Raw genomic sequence first — 10,637 nt, 5'->3', positions numbered from 1 at the left:
TAATAATAATCCAGTCTTTAAGATATAATGTATTTGCACAATCACTACAACATAAGCGGACGTTCAATATTATGCGCAGTATTCTTGGCATTTTTTATAATTTTCTCAAACCAAAGTGAGGCAAACGGGTTTTCATGCAAAACAACAGTATAGAGAAAACAAATGTAGTAAGCAGTATACTGTATCTGACGAGGTCCTCAAGTCTCCTGCACATCTGGCCGTTAAATTAAAGCTGCTGAAAACGAGGAGAAATTTATAGTGATTCTGACAGGGTCTCAGACTGGGCACGGTGCCCAGTCGCCCTGCCTCACACAGCCTTGGAGCCCGGAACACACATGGGGGCTATTATTTGTAAAGTAGCTGCGGCGGCACCAGGGATTTGAAAGGGCCACGTGTATGTGTGCGGAACATGCTGCCCGGGTCTATTTACTCACCGTTATCACATCCACATATCTCTAATAAGTGCTGGGGAGGGTCTGTGCCTATGTTGGGGAGAAGGTATGCGGAAATTATTATGCTGTTTAAACCCTAAACTCTCTGACCTTGCGCGTCCTCTTTAGCGGGACAAGCATTATCATTTCAAAGTGTTTGTAAAACATGAGTAAAATGTTCCACGCTCTTCTATCTCTCTTGACATTTTCTATCGGGACACTGTTTATTTTTGCTGGAGATTGAATACAAAGTTGCAAGTGTAATGCAAATTGACAATGAGTCTACTGTATGATGAAGCAAGTGTGTTTATGTATATCAAAATAAAACAACCTAAACATGCGTTTGAAGAGTATTCAAACACGCACCAGCTCTGGAAAAAAAAAAAGAATGACACAAAAAGAAGGGAAAAGGGGATAATATCTTTGGCATGTAGCCACAGAGTGAAGCCACTACTTGGGCATGGCTCTGGGCTGTAGACGGGCCGTCTCCTCACTGTGTCGGCCGAATTAGGCTGCGGTTCCGCAGCAAACCTCAGCCAGCCGAGGCAATGCGCTAAACCCAGATGTGACTTATTGCTACCCACCATAGAGTTGGCCTCCAGACCCAGAACTCACTGCTTAAAAGCGAGATCTACCCCCACGGACACCACACAAAATCAGTGAGACAAGAAATGAGCTAGGTAAGGGCGATGTAGGCTGTATAGATTTGTATCCATAATCCAGTCTGAGCATTGCTGAGAGTTGCCAATGGGCACAGCAATTTTTGGTTGGTGCGCGACTGCAATGGCATTGCGGTGAGCGCTGAGCCACAGGGCAGAAGTGTTCCTTTTCAATCTACGACCGCAGCTCCGAGAGACACTCCCAAATAGGATGGACGCATATGAGGCCCAAACATTCGAGCGCTTGAGGAACATGAGCTTGCTGTTATGTAATGCTACCACTCCAAATGTTCCCAATTGCATTACCTACGTGGGGAATTGGAGCATACACGTGAAAAACTGCTATGTGAGTCAAGACTCATTTTCAGATCTTATTGTTAAACTATATTTTTAAATAGAGCAAACATGTTAGTGGTGGGCACGGTGGCTCAGCTAGTAGAGCGTTGGCCTCACACTTCTGAGGACCTGGGTTCGACCCCGGCCCCACCTGTGTGGAGTTTGCATGTTCTCCCTGTGCCTGTGTGGGTTTTCTCCAGGCATTCCGGTTTCCTCTCACATCTCCAAAACATGCAACATTAATTGGACACTCGAAATTCCCCCGAGGTATGACTGTGAGTGCGGCTGTCTGTCTCCATGTGCCCTGCGATTGGCTGGCAACCAGTTCAGGGTGTACCCTGCCTCCTGCCCAATGACAGCTGGGATAGGCTCCAGCACTCCCTGTGACCCTCGTAAGGACAAGCGGCAAGAAAATGGATGGATGGATATTTTCCATGTAGTGTGACATATCAACAAGAACGTTGGGACAGCTTGATGTCAGTAAAAAGGATTGAGTGTTCCAACGGCTTCCAACATTTATTCGGACGCATCACGGTGAAGAGAAAGTAGAATGTATCGACAGAAAATGGATGGATGGATGGATGGATGGATGGATGGATGTTAATAGTGAAATAAAAACATGCTTGACATCAATCCAAAATGCTGATAAGTACCTATACTACTACTTTAAGCCATAAAAAGACCACATATTTTGGTCATCAACCCCTGTAATATCTTTCTCAAACTTGCAACATTTTGCTTTTGACCAAATGGCTTGGAGATTAGTTTAAAAAAAAAAAAACACCCTAATTGCACATCCACATATAGCGAAATGTCTTAAAATGCATTCCCCTTAAAACTTTTTCTTTCAGTCTATATGGATCACTTCAATACTTCCTTGACACTTATTACTACTTCCCTACGAGTTAAGGGTTGGCACCATCCTGTGGCAACCAAAGGCATAACAGAAAGAACACAAAAACACGTCGGCAAATTTCCCAGCAAAGAGGCGAGAATATTTGAGCCAGAAAAGACAAAGGAAAAAAATAGCGAACAGCCAATAAACTAGAGTTCACTGTAAACATCAATGACCTACAGTATGTTAATGTCAGACTCCTGTTTTCAGCAGTTTTTATTTTGTGCCCAACATTTTTGTTCCTTAGAATGTCCCACATGTTCTGCCACTTTTGTAATGGACAGTTTCAGGCCGGCTCAGCTGTCCTTGTTCCTACTCGATAGTGCAGAGAAATTGAGAAAACCAACTCCACTGAATGCGTCAGTGGGAACGAGACATCACAAGTCTCGACCTGTCAAACATTTCTTGTTCGACAACAAGTTTTGCAATCACATTAATGTAGAATTTATCTCACTCCTTTTGCAGCCACCACAAGAACAGAAAATATCCAACTCTACAGTAGGTTCAGGCTGACTCAGCATCCAGAGTTTAATCCAACACAAGTCAATCGCTTCAAGCCATCATAGGTTCATCCTCGCTCCCTCCTTCGTGTGTCCATAATACCGGATAGCTCCATACCATTTATAGTGCTTGACTTGAACGTTTTCATCAGTCTTGGTTAAAGCTACCATGCATTGGTAATGGGGATCGACTTCCTTAGTTTGATGATGGAGCCCGCAAGAGGTACCGTGGGCGGGTTGGGTAGTGCTGAGCTGGCTTGGGGAAAAGACTTGCGTAATTAAACTCGGGAAGCAATTCATCCTAATAGGAGGTCGCAGAGTGAATCTGAAAATGTCATAGTAAAGATGTAACTTCATTAAAGGGGAAACCTAGTGCTTGCATTAACAGTGTATCCAATAGGTCACGTAATATGTACCCTATTTTGACAATGTGATGCTAAATCTTCTCTCATTTAAGTGTTTTGAGAAGATTTTTGTCGACAATTCCGAATGTTCACGGGTGCTGCCATTTTTCCGGGTCACATGATCTACGTGGGCGTATGTGACGTGTATTGTGCCATTCCAAACGCTCGATTGCATGGGACACCATTTATGCTATTTATGCTATGCATTTTACTACTCGGAGGCCTATCAGTGAGATAAGTGCGTAAACAAAGGGCCTCGGGAGCTCCGGGCCGGCAGCCGTGGTTAGTTCTTCAGATGGGAATGACACATAGTCCGACGAGCGAGCTCTGGCGGCGAGCCACAAGCTGAGCTTTCAGGTGGCGGAGGCCTTTACCCGAGCTTCGGTGGTGGCGGAGCCCTTTAGCCTAGCTTGGGCGTCCGGGACTAACAGCCTCCGCCGCCTGGAACCTCGGCTCGTGGCCGCTGCCGGAGCTCGTTCGTATTTCCCGTCCGAAGAACCATCCGCGGCTGCCAACCCGGAGATCCAGGGGACCTTTGTTTACGCACTTATGTCGTTCGTAGGCCTCCGAGTAGTCAGACTCAGTGTCAGTCCGCCCGAAGAACCATCCGAATATTCAACATTAACTACAGCCACAGGTTCAAATCTGTATGGAAGTATTCCTCCGTCTTCCCGATCAACCGACACTGTTATTTCTTCATCAGATGAGGATAAATCTAAGAAATCAGCACTGGGCATAGTGGTGTCCCATGTAATCCAGTGTTTGGAGTGGCACGGTAAACGTCACATACGCCCACGTAGATCATGTGAGTCGTAAAAATGGCAGTGCCCCTGAAAATTCGTAATTGTCGATAAAAATCTTCTTAAAACACTCTTAAATGAGAGAGGATTTAACATCACATTGTCAAAATAGGGTACATATTACATGCCCTATTGATACACTGTTCATGCAAAGCACTGGATTTCCCCTTTAAGAATGCTGGTTGAAATAAATCTTTCCAATATTCAGCAATGAGTTGTGAGAATAACATCTGTGGGACCGAAGTTGTCTGTGTATTTTCTTGAACAAATGAATATTTGTCTCATGGGACTTGATGTGCACACTGGTTAAATTTGTAGTACCCAGAAGCACTGGCAATTTCTGATCCTACTTTGTCTCTTTAAGTGATAAATTTAATTTAGACTAGAACCTCAATATTGGAACACAACTTGTGTGCTGGTTGACCAGCACTTTTCTTAGATTTCTAAAAAAAGTGTATAATGGTGACTCTCTACTTTGAAGCCACTATGAAAATTGACTGCAAGTAAATAGTAAGGGAACATGCATTTAAAAAAAAAAAAAAAAAATCACTATCTTGGTCAAAGGAAACTTTTATAAGATCCGTGCACACTAATCTGAAGTGAAACATTGGCAAAGACATGATGTGTCCTGTCCAGAGCAAGTACAAAAGCTCATATAAGTATTGTATGTAGCGCTACTCTCTTTACCATATCAGTCTTGTCAGATAACTGTAGCTGCCTTCCTATAAATGATTTGCCACAAGGTTTGTAGCCTAAAATATTGTTTTAATATGGGACTGATGCCTCACCTAATGGCAAACTAACATGGCACAAGTATGTGCAATTTAAGAGGTATTGAACCTTTAGCCTAAATAGTTAAATATCTCTTGACTGCCCGGTTTGTTTTCAAACTGGGAACTGTAGCCTTGTAGCCAGTAGCTCGAAGACACCATTGTAAAAGCTAATGGCTCAACAATTTTAAACAGCATGTGAAGATATTTTGTGACACATGACACTGGGCAGAGGACTTTATAATAGCTGCTTGTATGTATGAACATGTTGTTTCAGGCTGGCTAGGATAATGATTTATAAAGTACTTTCATTGCTATAATCTGAATATTACGTTATTATGTAACACAATGCATGTGGTTGTGTGTTCCCCAATTGCTCTCCCACCAAAAATAATAAAATAGAGGGAACGGGAGAAGGTGGGAATTGACAACTGTTGAAAAAGTTATGATGCCTCAAACACAAGAGTCCCAAACGAAATAACAGATTTCACGAGCTTAATCCTTTATCAAACAGGCTGCACAATGAGAATTCACAGGCCATTTCCAATGTTTAGTCAGAGAGGATCCACAGACATGTCCTGCTCTATTTCTGCTGTAACCTTGAGTAGGAACGCAACTGAATGAAATGAATGCATTTCCTAATTTTATGTTCCATTTGTGCCTTCACTCAGACTTTGTCTTCAACAGCTGTCTGAAGAAGGAGATTGGATTTCCGATTTGCACGCCTTGTTAGTTTCCTGGGCTTAGTGTGTTGCTTATAAAAAATGGTCATAAAATAGTCACAATAAACAACCAAATTAATAATTAAAGGAGATTTAATTCCATACTTTTGCATTTCTAAGTGGTCAAATATATTCTGGACAAAGACATAAGTGCGGTTTGTTCCAGAAATAAGGGCTGGGATTGGAGGGAGGAGGGTGGGGGGGGTGTCCATTTCTTTTTATCTGTGAATAATTAATTCTAGAAGCTAAGAAAATTTAGCTATTCATGACCTTGATAGTGGGCACATTAAAGAGGGGGGCATTTGCTAAACGTGAAATTATATGCGACTAGAAAGGCGTAGCTACATCACCGGAGTCACCCCAGAGTAAACAAATGAGTTCAGCAAGCAGAGTAGGGATTACCATATCTCCACGTAACTTATTTTATCCTGTGAGAATCATCAATATTAAAGGGTAAGGAGAGGGAGAGAAACTGCTGAGGTTGGCTTTTAGCAGCAGGGTGAACCACTGTTTAAGGAGAGAGATAAATCAGAGATCTCCCTGGAATCTACAAAGAGCGTAAACATAGCCTTTTTATCTTTCCATCGTACATGTGCTCGTCATTTTCAAATAGTTCAACGAGAAACCCTTTTCCCATCCCAACGTGTTGCTGAAGTCGTCGGGATTGTTAACTTTTTTGCTCTGATTGTCCGTAGCAAGTTTTTTTCTTTCACACTGACAAAAGTTAGAGGTAAATATTGACTCGACAGTTTTAACGTATTTATTGCCACCGTTGCGGTTTGAATTATTTAATCACGGCTTTATGATTTTGATGCTATATGAGAAGTGACCTGCGTTTATGTGCCCGTTGGGCTATGACTGAAGTGCTGTGTGTGCTTGTCATGCCGAAGTACAACACGGAAGATGGAGTCCGCCGCGGGGCTCCAGCAATCAGCACGGTTTCTGAGTCAAGGTGAGTGACCTCGTAAGAAGTCACCTACTGATACCGACTGTTTACCTCACCTGTCAGTGAAAAAAAACACAACATGTACGTTTGAAAAATCCATATGGCGAATAGTATTCGGTCCAGGACAACTCTTTATCAAGAGCAGAGGATCCAAATTTGAATAAGTATGATATGCTTCAGCGTCACTAATACTTTCCTCTACCAATTCCTGAATAATGTTTCAGTCACTGAAAAATACATAAAAATGCTGAAAAAATACAGATCAATATTTTGAAAACATAAAGGTCAGGGGTGTGTGCTTGAGCCTAACCCAGCTCACTTCTGGTGTGGACTGGACACCAGTCAATCACAGGTGTCAAATCTATAATCAAAGACAAACAAACATTCACACTCACATTCTCAAGGAGAATTTAGAGTCTTCTGTTCATCTAACATGCATGTGTTTTGAAATGTAAACGCATGAAGAACATGCAAACACCACATATGAAGGCCAAAACTCAAATTCAAAGCCTCAACCTTAGAACTGTGAGGATGTGCTAACCACTCGTTCACAGGCTGCTCAAGATTTGGCATTTTGAATGTGAATAGTTCGGACACAATGCCACTTGGGACCTCCTTCGTTGGGGTGCCAGTCCAAGTTTGCTCAAGTACACGTCAGCAGAGTGGAGCGAAATCAACCAGCCGTCCGTTGAACAAAGAACAGAAAGGATGTTTTAATATTTTAGTTGAATTTTAAGAATGAAATGGGAACAAAACAACATACGAATACATTTTCTTAACATGACCTTTCTTTCAAAAGGCAAAATTTTACAAGACTTAAGGTGTTTGTGATTCTTATTTACAGGCAATGTCAGCATTGAGCGAAGCACCATGTTATTTTCAGTTGACTTCTAACACTGGCGAGCAATATGTTGTACTGTTATGTTACGTAACATATTGGGTATTGACCAAATATCTTCCTTGGGACTGATTGGCTGAGTCCATGAAGGCTTGGATCACACCAGAAGGATTTAAAACTTGTTGTTGACCAATAATGTTTTAAAGGAGGATGTAGCTTGGGAATGGTTACAGAGACATTGACTGTCTTGCTGTAGGAACCACACAAATTTGTGGGCGGAATGATGTGTGTGTGTGTGTCCTTATTCTGATTTACTTCTCGAATCTATGTTGTCTACTTGTATCGTTTTGCTGCTCAATATTTGGATCCTGCAAACATCTGCTTGCTCATAAGACATGGGGCGGGAGGGGTGGTGGCGGTGGGGGGCCTCCTATTATCTGCCAACAACTCAGCCCAACCTCCAGGTGATATCAGTTATTGATATTTAACTGTCTCCAATAAAAACTTTTAAGAGGCTGTTATTACATGCAGACACAAAGGAGAGGCTTCATGCAGCGGGTTCACGGGGAATTGAAAAGGATACTTTAAAAGGGTTTGAGTTAATGATAGAAAATTTGCCCTCGTGTGTGAAGCTGTGGGGTAGGTAGTTCCTTCTGTGTTGTGGTCTATTAGCAGCCTTCATTGCCTCAAGCCACACAACCTCGCTGTGTCTGCACGTGTGTGTGTGTGTGTGTCGTGTGTGTGTGTGTGGTAGGATTTGAGAAGACTTGGAGACAGAATTATTTAATGTGCATTTACCATAATTAAATATTACAAAATACAAACCCGTTAATTCTTGTAAATCTATTTTTAAGATGAACATGTTTTTAATACACGTCTCGATTAGTACATGAGAGACAAATACTAATGACACTCGGCAACTGTGTGTGAGTATTTTAACAGTTGGGTTTGTGTATCATTTTGTTGTTCTCAAATGTAAGAGTTGGTGTGGCACTGACTCCGTGGACAATTGGGAGAAGGTTCATCACGCAACAAGATAATGACCCTAAACGCACTTCAAACACAACAATGGGCTTCATCAGGGGGAAAAAGTGGAAGGTCTTAGACTGACCGAGTCATTTACAGACATTAATTCAATAGAGCATGCATTTTACCAAATGAAGAAGAGACGGGAGAAACTCCCAGAAACAGACAAAAACTGAAAGAGGCTGCAGTAAAGGCCTAGAAAAGCATTTCTAATGAACGACGCAACAGTCTGGTGAAGTCAATGGGTCTCAGGCTTGATAAAACTATTGCAGGTAAAGGTAATACCACCAAATCTTAAATGATATTCACATTAAGTTAATTTAATCATGTCTGTTCCAATAATTTTGCTCACTTGAAATGTGAACGCTTCAAACAAAAGGTGCAGTGTTCTGAGTTGTTTAACACACCTAGCTTCATATACCATAAAATAAAAGCAGGAATTATTACATTCTGTCTCATCTTTTGATCTAAAACCCTTTTTTTTTTTTTCCAGTAACCAAGAAATACAAAGTAAATGGCCTTGCTATTCCAATATCTTTGGAGAGGACTGTATGTCAATGGTTAGAGAACAAGGAAGCATCAATGGCAGGGGAGACTAACAAATATCACTTCATCACACCCAACTTCAATCACGTGGCCCATAAATGATATATTAACTAGAACCGTAAAGCCAGAGACACGTTCAATTCTTAGCTATTTTGATGAGTATTACATTTGAAACCTCATATAAGTTTCAGTTGTCGCAATAATTTCAAAACCAACTCTAGAGAGTACTACACGTCTTTACTTCTGCATTTCAGAGCAGGTCAGCTCTCCCTAGATAGTCCCAGTGCATGCACTGATTCAATCAGACTGGAGCAAAAGTATGCTTAAATTTGTTATTACTAGTCTTGGGTTTACGTGTATGTTTTTATGTGGTCGTGTATCAAGGGACTGATGTTACCAAACTTGCCTACATGCACATGGAAATAGTATCATCTCAAACATCTCAAAGAGTACAGCACATTTGCTTTCTTATACAAAGTGCCATAAATAATACAGCCCTATAGGGGGCACAAACCAGTGTAAACTGTAAGCCAGTCCGAAGCTCAGATAAATGCAAAGGGTTACGCCAGGAAGATCATCTGGCTAAAAAGTTTGGCAAACAAATATGGGCATTCATCTCAAGAATTCCATGCTGGATTGGTCGTGGCCAGGGTTAAAAACGTCCACCACTGTGGCCATTAACCTATAGTCAGTGGAGATTCAGCTACTGAGCTTCGATCACTAAGGCGAGGAGGAAAGTGGCTTTGTAGGCAAAAAGAGAAAAGCACAGGGCTTAGAATTTAATATAGGGACTTTGAATGTTGGAACTATGACTGGAAAATCTGAGGAGTTGTTTCACACGATGATTAGGAGAAAGATTTATATATTGTGTGTTTAAGAGTGCAGGTGCAAAGGCAGTAAGGATAGAGGTTCAGGGCGGAGTTGAATATATTTTTACCATGGTGTAAGATGGGAAGAGAAATTGAGGAGAGGCTATCTTAAAGGAAAAGTGAGCTAAGAATTTCTTGGAGATGAAAAGAGTGATGAGGCTAAAACTTAAAATTGAGGATGTTATATATATACTTTAATGGGATTAGCAGCTATGCCCCACAACTAGCATGTGAGCGAGAGGTGACAGAAATTGTGGACAGGGTTTGATGAAGTAGTTCTGAGCATTTCAGACACAGAGAGAGGTGTGATAGGTGCAAGATGTAATGGACATGTTGGTCAAGAAAACAGCGGTGATGAAGAAGTAATGGGTATGTATGGCATCCACAAAAGGAACTCAATAGTACACTTTGCAAAAAGAATTGAGGTGGATGTAGTGAACACTTTTTTTTTTTTCCAGAAGAGGAAATAACAGGGTGATCTACAAGAGTGGAGGTAGAAACACGCAGGTGGATTAGATTTTGTGCAGACGATGCAATCTGAACGAGGTTACTGACTGCAAGGTACTGATAGTGGAGAGTGTGTCTAGACAGCATAGAATGGTGGTGTGTAAGATGACTCTGGTGGTGAGGAGGACGCTTATGAAGACAAAAACAGAGCAGCAAACCATGTGGTGGAAGCTGAAAAAGGAAGCAGCCTAACTGATCAGGGAAAGAGGAAGGAGATTTCTTGGTGTATCTTTTCACAGGAAAGGGGTGGAGACTCGGTAGTGGAACCTCAAAGTACAGGAAATCATACAAAGAAAGGGTTAGCTAAGAAGAAGTGAGGCATTAAGAGGACCAAGGGAAGGAGATAGCAATATATTCAGATGCGATGTGTGCAAAGATAGAGGTGGCA

Source organism: Syngnathoides biaculeatus, chromosome 3 (genome assembly GCF_019802595.1).
Source record: "Syngnathoides biaculeatus isolate LvHL_M chromosome 3, ASM1980259v1, whole genome shotgun sequence".
NCBI classification, from domain to species: domain Eukaryota; kingdom Metazoa; phylum Chordata; class Actinopteri; order Syngnathiformes; family Syngnathidae; genus Syngnathoides; species Syngnathoides biaculeatus.
The sequence above is the reverse complement of the archived record's forward strand: the minus strand, read 5'-3'. Positions refer to the sequence as shown.